Below are 13,057 nucleotides of genomic sequence, written 5' to 3'. Positions count from 1 at the left end.
TTCTATTCTCTATTTCTCCTCCTATCTTTAGTATCTACTTACTTCTGCTTGCTTTGGGTTTAGTTTTCTCTTCCTTTCCTAATTTCTTAAAATGGAAATTCAGGTTATTGGTTTGAAATTTTTCCTATTTTTGCATACATAATAACTGTACATATTTAAGGGGTCCAATGTACTGCTTTAATACATATGTATACATTACACAATGATCCAATCAGGGTAATTAGCACATCTATCATCTCAAATATTTATCATTTCTTTGTGGTGAGACCAGTCAGAATTCCCTATTCTGGCTAATTTGAAATATATAATATGTTATTGTTAACTATACTAACCACACTCTGTGATAGAATATAGAACTTATTGCTCTTAAGTGTAACTTGTTTCTCTTTTTAATATGGTTGTGTATAGTTACAGTTTACCTCTAAGCATTGCCTTAGTGTTTCTCATACATTTTGGTATGTTGTGCTTTCATTTTAATACATCTCAAATTTTTTTTCTAATTTCCCTTGTGATATTTCCTTTAACCCATTGGTTATTTAGAATGCTTTGTTTAATTTCCACATATTTATGAGTTTTAATCATCTGTGTGCTCTCCAGTCACCTTAAATTTAGCAGCCCAAAATTGAACCAACTTTTCTTGTCTCCCCTCTCTACTCCACCTTGCTTCTCATCTTATGTTCCTTAGTTTTATGATGTACATCACTATTTACCCCAGTTCTCAAGACAGAAACCCCGGAGACAGCCCATACTACTAATTTTCCTTTTATGGCTATAGCAAATAAATCACCGATCCTTATTACTTTTGTATCTGCCCCCTCAAATTTTTGGAATGCATGATGTTCTGTTTTCATTTATACTGACACTATTCAGTCTCCTCATCATCTCTCTCCTTGACTATAACACCTATCAGCCCTTGCCCTCTAGTCTTTGACACTTCCAATTCACCTTCACATTGCCTACAAAATATTCTCAAACTCATATTTCATTATATCATTTTCCTGCTCAAAACCTCATTACCCTTGGAACAATCTCCATGTTCCTTTTCCTGACAATAAGCCTCCAAGATATGGCCACTGTCTCTTCAACCTGCTAATGTCTCAACACTCCCCCTACACCATCACATCTTACTCTATGAATCCAGATCATGTTAAATTATTGAACATGCACTGTGTGTTTCATGTTTCCATGATCTTGAATGGTGTTATTGCTCATTCCAAACTCGGCATCCTTCCAACTAGCATCTTTTAAGTATCAGCTCAAAATCTTCCTCTCTGGAAAGTATTCCTGTTCCCCAAACTTTGGTGCTTCTCCTGTGCTCACAACATACTGTTTACATCCCAATAAAGTAAAGATTTTATTATATTCAATTCTATTGCCATGTTTATGTTTTGAATAGGAAATAGATTCTTGTTCAGCATCCTGTCACATATTATTCAAGAGCAATTCAATTTCTCTGTTGCCAGGTGTGAAGGTGCATGGCTGTAATCCTAGCAACTTGGAAGGCTGAGGCTGAACAACAGCAAGTTTGAGGCCAGCCTCAGAAATGTAGCAAGATCCTGTCTTAAAAAAATAAAGAAGAAAGAACTGGGGCTGTAGCTCAGAGGTAAATCCTGGGTTCAATCCCCTGTACCAAAAAATTTTTTTCCTCATCATTATTAATTCAAAAATATTACTGGCTTAACTATTTCATCTGAAGCATTTTACAGACAAAATTAGCAAAGAAATCCACAAAAATCTGCGACCCATTCCCAGCACTGTGATTGAATAATGCTTACACAGATACAATGCTCTTCACCTAATATTCTGATTCAATAAATTAGGGGTGAAATGTCCTATTCACTTTTATAATGATTAATTTTATATATTAAGATGGCTGGGCCACAGTGCACAGATAGTTAGTCAAATATTATTTTTGTATATTTCTGTGAGGATATGTTTTCAAATGAGATAAACAAAATCAGTAATTGTGAACAGTTTGCCCTCCATAATATTGGTGGACATAATCAAATCAGTTGGCAGCCTAACGGGACAGACTGATCTCCCTTCAACAAGAAGGAATTCAGCCAAAGATAGTTCTCAGACTTGTGAATATCAGTTCTCCTGGGTCTCCAGCCGACTTCCCTACTCTACAAATTCTGAATTTGCCAGCCTTCATAATCACATAAATCATTTCTCTCTCTCTCTCTCTTTCTCTCTCTCTCTCTCTCTCTCTCTCTCTCTCTCTCTCTCTCTCTCTCTCTCTCTCTGTGTGTGTGTGTCCCGATGGTTCTATTTTTCTGGGAAACTCTAATACTCTCCTTAAGAATCTTTCCCATTTCCCTGTGCATTAGGTTTTTCAGACTGCTAAGAGGTAATAGATTGTTTTAAAAGGAGAATTCAGAAAATAGATCCATTGGCTTCTCTCCAAGCAGAGTGATTGATTATGTTCTTGCTGATAAGATGACAGGTGTAGGATAGCTGGTGGTGGGTGAAGAGGAAGGAGAAGAGAAGGATGCAGCTAGCATTCTGTGAGTGCTTATTATTTGACAGACATTGTGCTGAGTGTTTTATGTGTTATTTAATGTGTGCAATACATGCTTTGGGGAATGTCATCCCATAGTTATCAGCCCTTTCCAAAAATTGACTTCAGCTGGAGAAAGCTGCCTCATGCCAGGTCACATTTGCTTCTGAGAGAGGATAACCTCATAGCTGGAAGCAGGAATATAAAGATCCCATATTCTACTTCCCAGGTCTGAAGTGCCATCCCAGTTTCAAACTGTCCTATGAGATTGGTTGAAGCCTTTTTTAAGACTGAAGAGCAGCCAATTTCTCCCCCTGCCTAGTCCTGCTTCCTTTATTCTCCTTCACAGGTGGTAATCCCAAAATCACTCCCCAATAAACTTGCTAAGTACAAATCTGCTTCTCAGAGAACCCAACCTATAACAATCCTCTTGTGAAGATTGAAAGTCTTATCCAGGTAGAGTGCCCTTCCCAAGGTCTGACATTGAGCAAATATTCAAACAACGGGATTGTTATTTTAACCACCTACCAAGGTAGGTTCTATTATTAGTTGAAGAAATTGAACTTTAATAAAGTTAAATAACTTATCCAAGATCACTACATAGTAACATTCTAGATGGATTTCAAATCTGTGTGACTGACTCCAAAATTGTGCTCATCCTTATTAGGCTGTCCTAACAATCATCCCGGAGGCTTCCTCCAAATGCAGTATCTGGAGGGAGCTACATGGCAGATGAAGCCTGGGTGGCTGAGATAATGTTCAGTATCAGCCTGGGTTAGTAGTGAACTACAATCAAGTGTGAACTCTGCCCAAGATGTGAAAGGGTCAGTGGGAAACAACCACTGAAGGGGGCATGAAATTAGCCAGGAAAAAAACAAACATAAAATCCCTAGGAGAAAACCCCTTGCACATGTGAGGCACTGGATTCAATCCTCAGCACCACATAAAAATAAATAAAGAAAGATATTGTGTTCATCTACAACTAAAATAATTTTTTAAAAAAGGTTAAATATCCCTGACACCCACTATTAAAAAAATCACAATTGTCTTGATAATCATATTTAATGCAATACATGTAGTATTTACCATGCACCTACATAATCCCTGTCTTCAGGAGCTAACAGCCCAATGTAGTTGGAGTGGGAGTGGGGTGCAAGGGATGCAGATATACACACTGAATAACAAAATGGGGCACTACATGCTGCTGAGCATTAAGTGAGTAGAAAGAAGAAGCTGCCACACATGCCATGTGAATTCTTCCTAGAAGGACCCTGGTCACCTTTACAGAGGAATAGACATTTGAACAGGACCTTGAAGGGCCCTTTAGGACTTTCTGTAGTTATTGGACTTTAAAAAGATTGACCCATTTTCTAAGAGAAAGAAAAGATCCATGCCATTGTGTGCTACAGTGTGGAGAAAATTCTGCAAGAAATACTCATTGCATTGTCTTGTAATACAGCGTGGACACTTGTTGCTTTCCATATTTCAACAACTGGGAGAAAAATCCTCTGGGAGAATCACTGTAAATCCAAGCACTTCACCCTTTGAAAGGCTTCTCATGGAGCAAAAGAAATGCTCCTTTGAATTCACATGTCATAAAACTCCAGCAGGAGTAACACGTGCATGAAGAAGTCAGTCTCTGCTTGGTGGAGTTACTCACAGGAAACAGATGTTCTGCTGTATTCTGAGAGTTGTTGATCATTCCTGAGAGACTGTTGAGAGATTGCTCTATCATTTCTGAGCTGTGACCCTCAAGACTTAAAGGAGAGCCCATCTGTAAGTTCAAGTAGCAGGCGTCTATGTCTAGACCACAGGAATTCTATCCTCAGGCTCCAACACTGGGCTGTTTGAAACTGAGAAGGTAGCTTCATGTTGACAGCACAGTTACCAACCAGATGCTTCAAAGTCGGAGGATCCAACTGAATTACTTCAGAAGGACGCATTCTCTAGCTCCTCATACTGCCTAGCAGATGGCAGGTTTGCACTTGGGAAATGCTTGATGCCAGGATGAAGTAATGTCTTTTTGCAGTTACTGTCTCATTATTTTTAATGAATGTTGATGTGATGTACTAATGCACCTTGGATAGACCAGTAACTCGTGGAGGAAGTGGGTCTGGCCCTAATCCTTGGGAGGTAAAGTTTTAAATAATTAAAAGAAAGTGGAAATAATATTTTCTGCCCATCTCTGATTTGAACGAGTAGAGGTTCAGGGGCCTTTGACAAGGCATTTGGTTACTCGAACAACTTGGTGTGGAGAGTAGGCACTGCTAGAGCCACCAATCTTTTTATACAGGAGTAGTGGATGTCACCAGACAGATATGGCAAGTTCCTCCCCTAGACCAGGGACCTCTGGGACTAAGAGATTGGGGCGGTTTGGGTCCTGTCAGACTCCATTCCTTTTTCTATTAAAAAAAATACCTAAGACTGGGTAATTTATAAAGAACAGAGATTTATTTCAGACAGTTTTGCATTCTGAAAGTCTAAGATCAAGAAGCTGGCAGATTTGGTGTCTGTTAAGAACCTGATCTCTTCTTCCCAAAGAGGACCTTCATGTTGCTTCCTCTAAGGGACAGCAGCTATGTCTTCATGTGGCAGAAGAGATGAAGGGGCAATAGAGGGGCTAAACTTATCCTATCCCTTTATAAGTTTGTTAATTCCATTCATGAGACAGAACCCTCATGACCTAATCACTTTTAAAGACCACCCCCCCTTAATACTATTACATTGAGGATTAAGTTTCAACATGAATTTGGGAGAGACACAAACATTCAAACTGTAGCAGGCCCCTTCTTCCTGGAACTCTGAGGAAACAGGCTGAACAGTAAGATAGCTTCACCTGTCACTCGGAGACATGTCTGTCTATCAGACATGTCAAATCCTGGATATGATACTTCAGTGACAGAAATCTCCCTTCCCACTGTGTGTCTTTTTCTGATGTGCAGTGGTTTTATTCATTAGAATCATTTGGAAAGTTTGTTATTCTTGTTGTTTTAAATTCCAATTGTCAGAGTAAATACAACAAGCAATAAAATGAAAAACAAATCCATTTAACAATTTTTTTTTTTTTTTTTAGAGCACTAATGTCAGGAGCTGCGCTCCAGAGACTCAACTTTAATTGGTCTGGGGTGAGGCCCGGAAAAAAATCCTTTTTTTTTTTAAAGCTCCCCAGATGAATCAAATATGCAGCTAATATTAAGAAACATTGCCCTGGAATCTCGAATCTCAGCACAAAGCATAATTTTTTCACATAGCTTTATGCCAGAACAAAAATTAATATCTGTTATTGATATCACCAATGAAAAAATATTATTAATAATCATTGCTTAAATTATACCAGCTAGCAATTTACAGTTTGCCGTCATCAGTATGCCATTTCATCCTGGGAGGCAAAGTGACTAGTCAGGAGAAAGCAGGCCAGAGCAGAGCAGAGCTTGGTCTGAAACACCCGAGTTCTCAAATTGTTTGAGCTGAATTTCTTCCCTGGTTTCACAATTGCCAAGCCTGTTTTTAGTTATCAGGCTGAGGCCCGTGAGACATTTACAGCTGGCTCTGGACTGAAGTAGAACATGGAGGTAATTATCTGAGTAATTCAGGCAATGGCAGTTTATTTTTCCTGAATTACCTGAATAATTACCTCAAGTCTAATAAGATGGAAAGAAGCCAGAGCCACATTCTGATGGTTTTATTGCCCCTACAACAATGCATTCTTATTTAAAGGTCCTGATTTGAAGAAATGAGCCGTGGAAGCTTCCCACAGGATACCCCATTAATCATCTGGGGAAGATAACGGTTTGTAATTGTCCAACTCCTGTGGCTGTTGAAAGCTCCTCTGGGCTGAGGAACATAGCTGTCATGGATTCCTGACCTGTTCTCCATTTCTCTGGGAGTTGGTACCTCCGCTGATGAGGTGACAAAGAGGAAGGCCTCTGGGTGTTAGATTTTTCTTTCTGCTTATCTTTGTTGTACTTTCTCATTTGTTTTTTCTTCAGTAACCAAACATTTTTCACTACTTCCTGTTATCTTGTGCTGGGCTTGTAAAATGAAGCATCTTGTCCATGTGGCAAAGCTGGCCTTTCACATCAAGGTTCATGGCCAAAAATGGAACTAAGACATCTAAAGGAAAAGGAATTCTCTGGTTCTGCTGTTGCCACTGTTTGCCCCATTAAAATAACTAAATGTTTCAAAGGAAGAAGTAGCAATTCCCTTTCCTAAGGCAAATTCCTCCGCCTGGGTCCTTGGTCTTTTCTTTGGAGCTTCATTTTATTAGTCACTCCTTCTACTTTGACTGTCTTCAATCTTGCTGCTCACTGGCTCCTTTCATTCTCCCAACAGATAGAGGTAGGTCTTCTCTACTCCTAAGCAGAAGCCAGAAAATGGAGCCAGGTCAGAGCCAGAGGCATCCAGATTGATGCAGTAATATGGAAGCCACGAGGGAGATGAGAGTTCCAAAGAAACATGATGCTGTGGGAAATCATGGGCTCAGGGTTGAATTCTGGCTCCTTCACTTTCTAGCTGTATGATAATTGTTAAAACAGCAATATTATTTCATCTCGCCTCCTAAACGGTTATCAGGCTGAAATGATTCATTATAAGTAATTTGGAGAAATTTTTTACTAATTAATTATTACTATTATTATTGCCAAAAAGGGAATCTGATTAGAAAAAGCAGTGGTGGGCGGGGGTGGTCTTGTATTCTTGGCCTTTAAACTTTTGAGACTTTTCATGATCAGAAAAATATTTTACATAGTAATCAAGAAAAAAATATATACATAGTAGTTTGAATAGCATTCGCCAAAATTCATGTCCACCCTGAACAATAGAGTGTGGCTTTATTTGGAAACAAGGTTTTTGCAGATGTAATTTAGGTAAAGATTAAGATGTGATACTATTTGGTTAGGGCAAGCCCTAAATCCTATGACAATACCTTTATAAGACACAGAAAAGGACAGAGAGAAGGCAATGCATACATAAAAGCAGGAATTATGATAACATCAGGAGCCACCAGAAGCTGAAAGAATAGGAAGGGTTCCCCTCTAGAAATTTCAAAGAGCAGCCACACCTTCATTTCAGACTTCTGGGCTCCAGAACTGTAAAACAATTAATTACTGATGTTCTCAGCCACCCAGTTTGTGATAATTCATTACAGAAACCCTAAGAAACTAATATATATGTGTATCTGAATCCAAAGCTTCATAAATTATACTTACCATGTGTGATGCACTTTGTGTGTGATCATTATAACAGAAACCTACAATAGCTGTGTATTATATGAGGTATAAGTTCATCCTTCTTGTTAAAGAGTATTTTTTTAAATAAATGATCAATGTTGATTCATAAATGAATAATGTTGATTCATAAAATGAATGCTTGTCAAAGATTGAAACTCACAAACCAATGGAGTCATCATTATAGTGTTACTACCAGTTCAAAGGAGATTTCAAAGTATTCCACTTATAAATGAAAACTAGGAATAATGGAATAAACTTATAGATAGATGCAAAACTGTCTTTTCCAAAGGGCAGAGGGAGATGGCAGGAGTGGGGGAGAAGGGGTCAAGGAATCAATTGGCCCTGACTGGACAGAATTTGTGTGTGGAAAATAAACAATTATTTATACTGCTATCAACTACCTACAATTCACAGAGTTGTAAAATAGTTCAAAGACAATGAATAGTAGAGATAACCTGGCTTAGGTAAGCTACTCAGAATACCCAAGAGATAACCTGGCTTAGGTAAGCTACTCAGAATACCCAAGAATCACTTAAAAATATTTTGCAAACTTTCCTGATATTGTCTTATTTACTAACATAAGAATGATTGTTCTAGAACAAGTATGGCAGCCTCCTGGTCGTCAGGGGCCAGCTCCCCTTATCTTTTTGCTCCTCCACCCCTAGAGTGACACTTTCATCTACATAGACCAAGATGGCTCACCAATGCCACAACCACATTCCTTTCAACAGGAAGAAGGGAAAGGGAAAGGAATACCCCTTCTCCCTAAAAGTCATGTTAGTCAGCTTTTCATCACTGTGACAAATATCTGATAAAAATAATTTAGAGGAAGAAAGAATTATTTTGGCCCATGGTTTCAAGGTTTCAGTCTACTACGGCCACCTGGCTTGTTATGGTTTGCATAGGAAGGGTTCCCCTAAAAGTTCATGTGTTAGGCAATGTAGGAATGTTTAGAAGTGAAATGATAAGATTATGAGACAGATAACCTCATGAGTAAATTAATCCATCTGATGAATTAGTAATCTGAATGCAGTGCTGGGTGGTAACTGTAGGCAGATGAGGCATGGTTGGAAGAAGTAGGTCACTAGGGGTGTGCCCTTGGGGAATATATCTTGTCCCTAGTTTCTCACTCTCATGCTCCTCTTTCTCACTCCTTCTCTCCTCTTTCCCTCTCTCTCTCTTTACTACTCTGAACAATGAAGTTGGCCAACCATGGACTAAATCTCTGAAACCATGAGTCAAAAGAAACTTTTCCTCCTCTAAGTTGTTCTTGGTTCTTGACAGAGGTTTTATTCATAGCTATGAAAAGATGACACAGCAATGAAGCTGTGTGAAGCAGAACATCATGGAGGAAAGGCATGGTGGAGAAAAGCTGTTCAAGCAGCCAGGAAGGAGAGAGGTGCACATGCATGCAGAATGCTGGGGATACCCCCCCAGTGACCTATTTTGTCCAACTTCTAACATTTATACCACCTCCTAACATTTCCACCACTTCCCCAAAATGCCACTATCATATTAACCCACTATGGATTAATATCTGATGAGGTCAAAGCCCTCATGATCTAAAGACTTACCCAAATCTCCATCTCTGAACAAGCAGCACTGAGAACCAAACCTTCAACACATGAGCATTTATGGGACATTACAGATCCAAATCATGGCAAGGATATAGCTCAGAAGTTGGATAATCACTTCAAAAAAATCAATTCATTTGCCATCATTTATCATTTCCATAACTTGCTACAAGTAAATGTAAGTTTTATTATACATGCCCATGTTCCCAGATAAACATTAAGGGCTCTCTTCCTAAAGATCACAGAGAGAACAGATATTAGAAGTCAACTAGCAGTCTTAGTCAAAGGACATAAGCCAGGATCATGGGTTGAAGGATTAGCAAGTAGAAATGAAGGCAGAACATCTTGATTACTCTTTTGAGAAGCTTGGAAATAATAGGAAAAAGAAGGGAACATGGAATAGGAAGGGCAGGTCAGGCTGAAAGAAAAAGAACTAAGCTTTACTGGACATTAAACTCCAAGCTCACAGTGCAAATGGCATCTCTTCCGTGAAGCTTTGCCTTGTCACCACAGCTGAAAATCTTTCTGCCTTGAACTCACACCCCTGGCTGGATGCCATTCTGACTCATCACTCTTTATTTACATGCCTTACTTTTTCTGTGTGCTCCTAGTAACTCAATTACCTTTTTGACCATCACAGCTTCTAGTATACTACCCTGCCCAAAGGTGACATGCTACTACTCTTTTGTCACCATCTCCCTAATGTGTGTTCATCAGTACAATGCAAGAGACAGATTCTAGTACTTTCCCTCTCCTTTCAACAACACAGAGGGTTAATAATCCTCTTTGAACCATACTTAAGTAAGACTTCAGACTCTGAATTTGAGAACATGGCTTTAAGTCAGCTTCCATTTTGAAATACAGTGACATACAAGGATTTAATTGAAGAGTTGAATGTCTGCTGTATCCAGGATTGTCTGTAATATTAAAAGGTGAGAGGAATTTTTAGTATCCCAGAGCAGGGGATAATTCCTGAACCTGTTACTTGCTCATATGTGTGACCCTGAGCAATGCACTTAACTTCTCTGAGCTTCTACTTTCATATCCATTAAATGGTAACATCAAATTCTTTTTGCAGGGTTATTGTAGTGGCATGTAGTGCTATTGTGTATGTCAGTGTCTATCATAAATTCAATGGCATTTATTAATACTATAACACTAAACTGAGATTATCTGAATTTTAACTGCATTTACCTTTTTTAACCAGATGTTTGGTATTAATATGTAGGCATAGCTACAGTTAGCAGAAGTTCATATTTATGTTAATATGACCTATGTATACAGATGAATTAACAAATGCCTCTGACCAATCTATCATTAATTTAAGGCAAATTGTTGGGAAGTATCACAATAATTGGTAAGACACAAACCACCATTCATCTTTCTGTGAAGTGGGATCAGTTTGTGGCAATAGATGTAAAGCTTGTACAGTCTTCCTTTGTTTCTTATTTGCATTGGAAGAGGGATATTTTTCATCTCCTTAAAACTTTAAGTAAGTCTCAAAGAGCCCAATTAAAACTACCTATTAAATTTGCAGAAAAAATCTTTCTCTTTTCCAAATGTAATTTTATAGCAGATATTTCAGGAAGGGCATAAGTGATGGTATTTTAATAATTCTGTTGAGCCTTAAAGTGTGGAATCAGTGGTGGGGAGGGAGGTGTGGAATAAAATGAGGAAGGCAGAATGGAATGAATTGTTTGGTCTTCCCATTCTTTAATAAGGCATTGACCCTTGTCAAAGAAAACACATATACACACACGCACACAAACAAGGACTCCCATTTACCTTATTTTCAAATTTAAATTATAGCATCCGGTCATTCATCTTTGTCACAATCCGCCAAACAGTTTTGTAAGAACATGTTTCACAAACAAGCTCTCCTTTCAGCATCAGCCAGGAAGGTTAAGGTTTAGATCCTGTGTGATAGAAACCCTTTTTGTAATTCTCCCCCAAACATCTGTTCAGTCGCTCATCATTAACATCTGTCACCCATTTCTAGGCTCAACCCAGACAAAGCTATGTTTTTCTAACAAACTCCGTTCCAAATTGTTACCAAGTGATTGCTACTCAGACTAATCTTACACAAGGATTGAGAAGATGTCTTACCAGATCAAATTCATTTTCCACTAATGCAGCATCTACCCTTGCAGCCTTGGCAAAAACCCAGTGGTTCGAAGGAAGGGAATTTTCCTTATAACATGCTAACACTTTCCTGTCTTGAATTTAATACTGAAAACTTTTAATTCTGTTTAACTCTTTAGGGTTACCTAGACATTATCCTATATATACATACATCTTTAACTTCAGCTCAGTATTTGCCCTACTCAAGTACCAGTGGGGTAATTTTGCAAGCCAACTGAGATAAGACTGCATGAAATATTTTCTAATACTTGGCCCAATTATTTTCATGAAATAGACAAGAATATTAGCTCATTTGGAAAAGTATCTCAGTGGTTACAAACAAGCAGAGAGACATAATTTGAAATCTCAGAAATGCCATGTCTGAGTTAGGTAACTTGGATTCTTAATGATCCTGGGTCCTCATCTACTTGATGAAAAAAAAAATGAATGACTTATAGGACCGTAAGAATGAAAAGGGATGCTGCATACAAGGGACTTGACGCAGTCCCTGACTCCAGCAGACACGTCAGTTGTGGTAACTCTTGCTATCATTAAAGGAGGGGGAGGAGGAGGGAAAAGTCCTGAATGGCTTTATCTTGCTCTTCTGCTCTCAACATGTCCTTTTCCTCATTTCTCTTTAATCAATATTTGTTGAGAAACAATTATGGGCTCAGAAATGTGCCAGCTATCAACTCCTTAGCAGAAAAGATAGATCTAGGCTCTACTTCATATCAGACAATAGTAAGCGCTATAAAGTTATTCGTAACATTCTCCAGAAATTTTCTGAAGATGTTTTAACACCAAATCTCTATTTTTCTTATTAGAAGCCTTTAACTGGGACTCGTCTTGCCCAGTCAGTTAGGAATTTAAACCCCAAGGCAGACCTTTTATTTCAATGAGAACCTACTGGTTATAATTCAGGTCAATATTTATAGTGTCAATAGTGCAGTGGGGAGGAGGTAAAGGGTTTTCACCTCTGTTTCCATGGATGTTAAAAAAAGAAAATAGTGAAGAAGACTCCCAAACTGAACTAAGTGGGACAACTGAATTATTCTAATTTACTTATTTCCTTCATGAAGTAAGCTGCCATAACTAGAGTTTGACATATAAGAGTGCTAAATACTAATATCAATATATATTTTTGCAGAGATCATGATGCCAAGGATTTCATTTTCTACTGATTGCAGTTATTAGGGGGGAAACCCCTTTTTGAAATCCACACTATCCAGTGCTGTGGGGCCTTTTACTCATTGTCAAGGGGAAAGGGCAAATGGAGCTGTGCACCTTGTAAAACTACATACATCTGCTATCATTCCTTCATGAGGAGGACCTTAAGACTTACGTGGGAGAAAAGTGTGTCATGCTGAAGATGTGACATACATGCTGAAACCACAGAAAAATCTTGAGTTCATCAGCAGAGGGGAACAGGGTGAGATCAGGCTTTCTCCTGCCTTTCTTGCCTGTGGGGTGAGGGAAGAAGGGTTCTGTTAACAGATCTATGCAAGTGTAATGCAGAATAGGGAAAGGGAGTGGGATGCCTGAGACGGAAAAGAACTGGCCAAGATCAGCTAGTCCCTAGGTAGATCACAAGTCTTATTTTTACTGGAATGACTTCCTAGGAAGAGGTGTTATCT

The 13,057-nt window shown here is 38.6% G+C and overlaps 1 long non-coding RNA gene across 1 annotated transcript in view; it reads right to left on the bottom strand.

The window, feature by feature from the left end:
• LOC124089383 (uncharacterized) overlaps nucleotides 1-12,888 on the bottom strand; it is a 28,682-nt gene extending 15,794 nt beyond the window's left edge. The window contains exons 1-2 of the long non-coding RNA XR_006850717.2: nucleotides 12,766-12,888; nucleotides 11,088-11,218 (exon numbers count right to left, since the gene is read on the bottom strand). This is a non-coding gene — a long non-coding RNA (uncharacterized LOC124089383). The remainder of the gene's footprint in view (nucleotides 1-11,087; nucleotides 11,219-12,765) is intronic.
• Between the last annotated feature and the right edge of the window lie 169 nt (nucleotides 12,889-13,057).

The sequence above is a fragment of the Marmota monax genome, unplaced genomic scaffold (genome assembly GCF_021218885.2).
Source record: "Marmota monax isolate L192 unplaced genomic scaffold, Marmota_monax_Labrador192_F-V1.1 WCK01_AAM20220418_F8-fsc00096, whole genome shotgun sequence".
NCBI classification, from domain to species: Eukaryota; Metazoa; Chordata; class Mammalia; order Rodentia; family Sciuridae; genus Marmota; species Marmota monax.
Note: the sequence above shows the minus strand (reverse complement) of the source record. Positions and strands in the feature narration are given on the sequence as shown.